Source organism: Triticum aestivum, chromosome 7B (assembly GCF_018294505.1).
Source record: "Triticum aestivum cultivar Chinese Spring chromosome 7B, IWGSC CS RefSeq v2.1, whole genome shotgun sequence".
Taxonomy (NCBI): domain Eukaryota; kingdom Viridiplantae; phylum Streptophyta; class Magnoliopsida; order Poales; family Poaceae; genus Triticum; species Triticum aestivum.
Genome location: NC_057813.1, coordinates 665,669,558 through 665,676,909, shown reverse-complemented (window position 1 = coordinate 665,676,909; position 7,352 = coordinate 665,669,558). Strand labels below are relative to the sequence as shown.

Sequence of the window (7,352 nt, the reverse complement as noted above, 5' to 3'; positions counted from 1 at the left end):
TACAAGAAGGTAGAGGGGGAGAGACATCATAAGATACAACTATAATAGCAAAGCTCATGGTACATCAAGATCATGCCAAATCAAGAACACGAGAGAGAGAGAGAGATTAAAGACATAGCTACTGGTACATACCCTCAGCCCCGAGGGTGAACTACTCCTTCCTTGTCATGGAGAGCGCCGGAATGATGAAGATGGCCACCGGTGATGGATCCCCCCTCTGGCAGGGTGCCGAAATGGGGTCCCGATTGGTTTTTGGAGGCTATAGAGGCTTGCGGCGGCGGAACTCCCAATCTTCATTCTGTTCTGGAAGTTTGGGGATATATAAGAGGTGTTGGCATCGGGAACAAGTCAGGGGGGTACACGAGGTAGCCACGAGGTTGGGGGGGGGGCGCCCAAGGGGGTAGGGCGCGCCCTCCACCCTCGTGGTGGCCTCGGGACTCTTCTGGTCCATCTCTGATGCTCCGTGGGCTTCTTCTGGTCCAAAAATAATCTCGGTAAATTTTCAGGTCAATTGGACTCCGTTTGATATTCCTTTTCTGCAATACTCAAAAACAAGGAAAATACAGAAACTGGCACTGGGATCTAGGTTAATACGTTAGTCCGAAAAATCATATAAAATAGCATATAAAACATCCAAGATGGATAATATAATATCATGGAACAATAAAAAATTATAGATACGTTGGATACGTATCAACTCATCATTCAAATATTTAGTGCCAAACATTTTATTGACTTCTTACTCTAACACTTGAGCACAATTTTCCTTTCCATCATTTTCACAAAAGACATTATGAAGATGAATCATATGAGGCAACCTCAATTACATTTTTTTTGTAGTTTTCTTTTATGAACTAAATCAGTGATATAACAAGAAACTAAAAGATTCAATTGCAAGATTTAAAGATATACCTTCAAGCACTCACCTCCCCGGCAACAACTATAGAAAAGAGCTTGATGTCTACTACGCAACCTTCTTCTTGTAGACTCATGTTGGGCTTCCAAGCGCAGTGTTCTGTAGGACAGTAGCAGATTTCCCTCAAGTGGATGACCTAAGGTTTATCAATCAATGGGAGGCGTAGGATGAAGATGGTCTCTCTCAAACAACCCTGCGACCAAATAAAAAAGAGTCTCTTGTGTCCCCAACACACCCAATACAATGGTAAATTGTATAGGTGCACTAGTTTTGCGGAGAGATGGTGATACAAGTGTAATATGGATGGTAGAAATATATTTCTAGAATATGAACAAATAAAAATAGCGAGGTAACTAGTAACAAAAGTGAGCAAGAACGGTATTGCAATGCTTGAAAACAAGGCCTAGGGTTCATACTTTCACTAGTGCAAGTTCTCTCAACAATGATAACATAATTGGATCATATAACAATCCCTCAACATGCAACGAAGAATCACTCCAAAGTTCCTATCACGGAGAACATAAGATGAAATTGCTTGTAGGGTACGAAACCACCTCCAAGTTATTCTTTCCAATCAATCCATTGAGCTTTTCCTATAAGTGTCACAAACAACCCTAGAGTTCGTAGTAAAATAACACCATATGATACACATCAATCAACCCTAATGTCACCTAGATACTCCAATGTCACCACAAGTATCCGTGGTTAAATTATACAATCACACAATCTTAGATTCATAATATTCAATCCAACACAAAGAACTTCAAGAGTATCCCAAGATTTCTATCGGAGAAAGGAATCTGTAAACGCGTACCAACCCCTATGCATAGATTATCCCAATGTCACCACGGGAATCCGCAAGTTGATAACCAAAACATACATCAAGTGAATCAATAGAACATCCCATTGTCACCACAGATATCCTATCGCAAGACATACATCAAGGGCTCTCACATCCAAAGATTCAATCTGACATAACAAAACCTCGAAGGAAAAGATTCAATTCATCACAAGGTATAGAGGGAAGAACACCATAAGATCCAACTATAATAACAAAGCTTGCAGTACATCAAGATCGTGCCAAATCAAGAACACAAGAGAGAGAGAGAGAGAGAGAGAGAGATCAAACACATATCTACTGGTACATACCCTCAGCCCCAAGGGTGAACTACTCCCTCCTCGTCACGGAGACCTCCACGATGATGAGATGGCCTCTGGTGACGATTCCCCCCCTTTGGCAGGGTGCCCTAACGAGCTTAGATTGTTTTTTCATGAACTCAGAGGCTTGCGGTGGTGGAACTTCCCGATCTAGGTTTCTTTCTGGGGGTTTCATGATTTATAGGAATTTTTGGCGTCGGTTTCAGGTAAGAGGGGTTCCCGAGGGACCCACAAGGTAGGGGGCGCGCCCTGGGGTGGGGGGCCTCCACCCTTTTGGTTACCACGGAACTCTTCTGGCCCATATCCGATGCCCCGTGGGTCTCCTCTGGTCCATAAAAAATCACCGTAAATTTTCAGCTCGTTTGGACCGTTTGATATTCCTTCTCTGTAAAACTCAAAAACAAGGAAAAAACAGAAACTGGCACTGGGCTCTAGGTTTATAGGTTAGTCCCAAAAATAATATAAAATAGCATATTAATGCATATAAAACATCCCAATTTGATAATATAATAGCATGGAATAATCAAAAATTATAGATACGTTGGAGATGTATCACGCCCAAGATGCTAGCCTCCTGGTGTTGATGTAATTTTCAATGATAACGAACATGGGCGACACACAGTGGATGAACAGATAAGGGTGCACACATGACCGATTTACACATAAGGGTGAACACATAAGGGTGTGCACCTAGGTTCAGACTCTCAACAATGAGGTAATACCTTATTCTTGCCTTTCGTGCATGGTATTAAATGTAGGCTCACGTGAAGCTAGGGTTTGTCATGTTAGAACTTGTAGAACTATGGAATTATGAGATACTGATTGGGGTTCCGTGCCTTTCCTTATATAGGTGGATGAGGCTAGGGTTACAATGAGTTGAGTTGGTTAGATACTGTTGGGAAACGTAGCATGCAATTTCAACAAAATACCTACGCTCACGCAAGATCCATCTAGGAGATGCATAGCAACGAGAGGGGGAGAGTGTGTCCATCTACCCTCGTAGACCGAAAGTGGAAGCTTTTGACAACGTGGTTGATGTACTCGAACTTCTTCTAGCTTCGGTCGATCAAGTACCGAACGTACGACACATCCGAGTTATGCATACGTTCAGCGCGATGACGTCCCTCGCATTTTTGATCCAGAAAGGTCTCGAGGAAGAGATGAGTTCTGTCAGCATGACAGCATGGTGACAGTGATGGTGAAGTGATCCGCGCACGGCTTCGCTGAAGCACTACGAAGATATGACCGGAGGCATAAATTGTGGAGGGGGGGTGCCGCACATGGCTAACAACTTTTGTTGTATGTTCTAGCGGTGCCCCCCACATATATATAGGTTGGAGGGGAGGAGAGGCAGCTAAGGGGGGCCCATGTAGGAGGAATCCTACTTGGGGTCCTCCCAATTCGGCCTCCCCCTTTTCCAATTCCTATTCAGAGTAGGAAGGGAAGAGGGGAAAGGGGGAATCCTATTCCCCTTCTCCTTTCCTCCATCCCCTTTCCTTCTCCAATTTGGCCAGCCCATATGGGGGGGGGTGCACTAGCCCCTTTCTGGCTGGTGTGTTTCCCCTCTTGGCCCATAAGGCCCATAACTTTTGCTAGGGGTGCCCGGAACCCCTTCCGGTGACCTGATAAGTACCCTGTGCATCACGAAACACTTATGATGTCCGAATACCATTGTCCTATATATATCAATCTTTACCTTTCGACCATTTAGACACTCCTCGTCATGTCCGTGATCTCATCCGGGACTCCGAACAACATTCGGTCACCAAATCACATAACTAAAATAATACAAAACCGTCATCAAATGTCACGCCCAATATGCGACCCTATCCAAAAGGAACTCGAAGGTCCCACCAAGGATAGACCCGCATATTGAAACGCTTTTGCAAGGTGGATATCATTACATCAACATTACATAATAGATGGGGATACATACAAGAGGCAAACAATGCCACATGAATACAACATCACAATACATAAGAGCATCATCCGACTACGGATGAAAACATAAACAGAAACTCAAATGACATCCACCCTGCTAGCCCAGGCTGCCGACCTGGAACCTATCCCCTAATCGAAGAAGAAGCAGAAGAAGAACTCAACGCAAGCAAGCATCGCTCTCGCATCATGATCATCGCATAACCTATACCTGCAACTGTTGTTGTAGTAATCTATGAGCCACGAGGACTCAGCAATCCCATTACCATGGGTATCAAGACTAGCAAAGCTTAAATGGGAAAGGAAGGGGTAAAGTGGTGAGGCTGCAGCATCGACTAAGCATATATTGTGGCTAACATACGCAAACAAGAGCGAGAAGAGAGCAAGCGGAACGGTCGTGAAACTAGCAATGATCAAGAAGTCATCATGAACTCCTACTTACGTCAAACATAACCTAGAAACCGTGTTCACTTCCCGGACTCCGCCGAGAAGAGACCATCACGGCTACACACGCGGTTGATGCGTTTTAATTCGGATCTGGTGTCAAAGTTAACTACAACCGCACATTAACAAATTCCCATCTGCCTATAACCGCAGGCACGGCTTTCGAAAGATTATACCCTGCAGGGGTGTCCCAACTTAGCCCATGACAAGCTCTCGCGATCAACGAAGGAATAGACCTTCTCCCAGGAAGACCCGATCAGACTCGGAATCCCGGTTTATAAGACATTTTGACAATGGTAAAACAAGACCAGCAAAGCCGCCCGATGCGCCGACAATCCCGATAGGAGCTGCACATATCTCATTCTCAGGGCAACACCGGATGAGCAATCCGTACAACTAAAACCAGACCTCAAATTTCCCTGAGGGGGCGCTGCAAAGGGCTCTAGTTCGGACCAACACTTAGACAAGCACTGGCCCGGGGGGGTTGTAATATAGATGACCCTTGGGTTAATTACACCCAAGGGAAATATAGGTGGTGGTGAGGCAAATGGTAAAACCAATGTTGGGCCTTGCTGGAGGAGTTTTATTCAAAGCGAACTGTCAAGGGGGTCCCATAAATCACCCGACCGCGTAAGGAACGCAAAATCTGGGAACATAACACCGGTATGACGGAAACTAGGGCGGCAAGAGTGGAACAAAACACCAGGCATAAGGCCGAGCCTTCCACCCTTTACCAAATATATAGATGCATTAATAATATAAGAGATATTGTGATATCCCAACCAAAATCCTGTCCACCATGGAGAAATCTTCAACTTCACCTGCAACTAACAACGCTATAAGAGGGGCTGAGCAAAGCGGTAACATAGCCAAACAATGGTTTGCTAGGAAGGGTGTCAAAGGTTAGAGGTTCATGGCATTTTGGGGGGCTTGAAGAGCAACAGATAGGTAACGCAGCATAGCGATAGAACAAAGCAACTAGCATAGCAATGATAGTAGTGAGATCCAGGGTAGCAGTCATCTTGCCTGAAATCCCGCAAGGAAGAAGAACGATTCCATGAAGTAGATGAACCAACGTAGTCGAACGAATCCTCACAAACGCAACGTTACCGGAACTAAGAAGCAACACCAGAAAGAAGCAAGCAACATAGTAAACACACAACATAATCATGGCATGATGCACAATCAAGTATGATGCATGTCCAATTTAATGAGGCATGGCATGGCAAAGTGCAACAAACAATACTACAAGTAAAGTGGAGCTCAATATGCAACGAGTTGCATATTGACAAAACACCACATGCAATTATTTAGTTTGATCTCGGTTATGTACCCAACAATATTAAATGTTATTAGCATGGCAAGAGGTGAAGCATGATGAAACTACCTATCTAGGCAAGTTTAAATGAGGCCGGAACAACAAAACGACAATTCCGGAAAATCCCCATGTGCATATTTTGGATTCGGTACTGTTCTGCCCTAAACCATATTTTAGAGTTTTTAAACAGTAAAACAAAGTGGACCATGTTAATCTAGGCATTTTTCCACCCCATTTACATATAAAGTTTAATTAAAACCGAGCTATGGTTATTTAGTTATGAAATAAATCATTTTAGCATGGCATTATGCAAAATTAAATAAACAACAAGTTTAAACATTTTAACATGGGATGAAAATAGCAGATTATGAAAGTAGATGAAATTCTAAGCATTTTACATATATAAAATATTTTAATCCGATGCACCATTTGTGAGATATTAAATGCATGAATAATGAGGGGTTTCTGTAAAACTGGTAAAACTTGGATAATAGCTAAATTCGTTCAGGAAAAAAAAACAAGACATGGGCCGAAACTGGCTAGGCCGATCGGTGAAAAAAACAAAGAGGCGCTGGGGGCTGCTCACCATGGGCTAGGCCCAGTCGGTGGAGAGGCTTGGGCAGGCAGAGGAGCTGGACCAGGCCGGGACGTGGCCTGGGCTAGAGCGAGGCCCACGCGGGAGGCGGCGGTCAATGCGCGAGGTCTACACGGGAGGGCTCGTGCCCGACCCCTGTGAGGACGAGGCGAGGTCGGGGCTCGCCGGGCTTGGGCTGACGACGGCCGGAGAGGCCAGAGGAGGCGCGGGGCGGCGGGAACAGGCAGATCCGGGCCTGGGGACCGCGGATCTGGCGTCGGAGGGGCCGGCGACGAGGCGCCCATCGACGGCGGCCTGGGTAACTCCTGCGATGGGGCAGCGACCCTGTGAGAGTGAGAGAGAGACAGGGTCAGGGAGAGAGAGGAGGAAACAGGATGGGGCTGCGCGGGCTCACCGGCGACGAGCGCGAAGACGGCGGGGACGCTCCGGCGATGAGTTCGCCGGCGACGGGCAGGGGAGGTCCGGCGAGGCGGGGCAGGAGCTCCTCGCTCCCTCGATCCAGATCGGGACCGAGGAGGGAGCGCCTCGGGCACGGGCTGGAGCGGGAGCCGGGCCCAGATGGGCTTCCCAGGGCCCGATCTGGGTTCCTAGCGGGCCGCAATGAAGTGGGGCACGGGGGAGGACGTGGCAACACCCGGTTGGCTGCGCGCGACAACTGGCGGTGGCACGGCCTATGGGACGGTGCCAAGTGGCGAGGAGGAGGTGGCCGGCGCCGGATTACGAGGAGAAGGTGGGAGGTGGCGGCGGCTGATGATTGGGGGCGCGGGATTCGAGGAGGGAGTTTAGGGGTGATAAAATGGCAAGGAGGGCTGCTATTTATAGAGAGAGGGGGTTAGGGTTGGGGGTTTTGAGACCGTTTCGAAGCGTACGATCGCGATCCGACGATCAGGAATGGAGGGGGGTTTAGGTGGGCTGCAGGTGGGCTGAGAAGAGGGGTTGGGCTGAGAGAAGAGGAGAGAAAGAGAGGCCCAGCAGTAGTTTCG

General features: G+C 46.9%; 1 long non-coding RNA gene across 1 annotated transcript; it reads right to left on the bottom strand.

The window, feature by feature from the left end:
- Positions 1 to 5,512: 5,512 nt before the first annotated feature.
- LOC123155851 (uncharacterized) lies at positions 5,513 to 7,135 on the bottom strand. The gene is made up of 3 exons (XR_006477645.1): positions 6,764 to 7,135; positions 6,361 to 6,693; positions 5,513 to 5,571 (listed from the first exon to the last, which is right to left on the bottom strand). It is a non-coding gene; the product is annotated as an uncharacterized lncRNA (long non-coding RNA).
- Between the last annotated feature and the right edge of the window lie 217 nt (positions 7,136 to 7,352).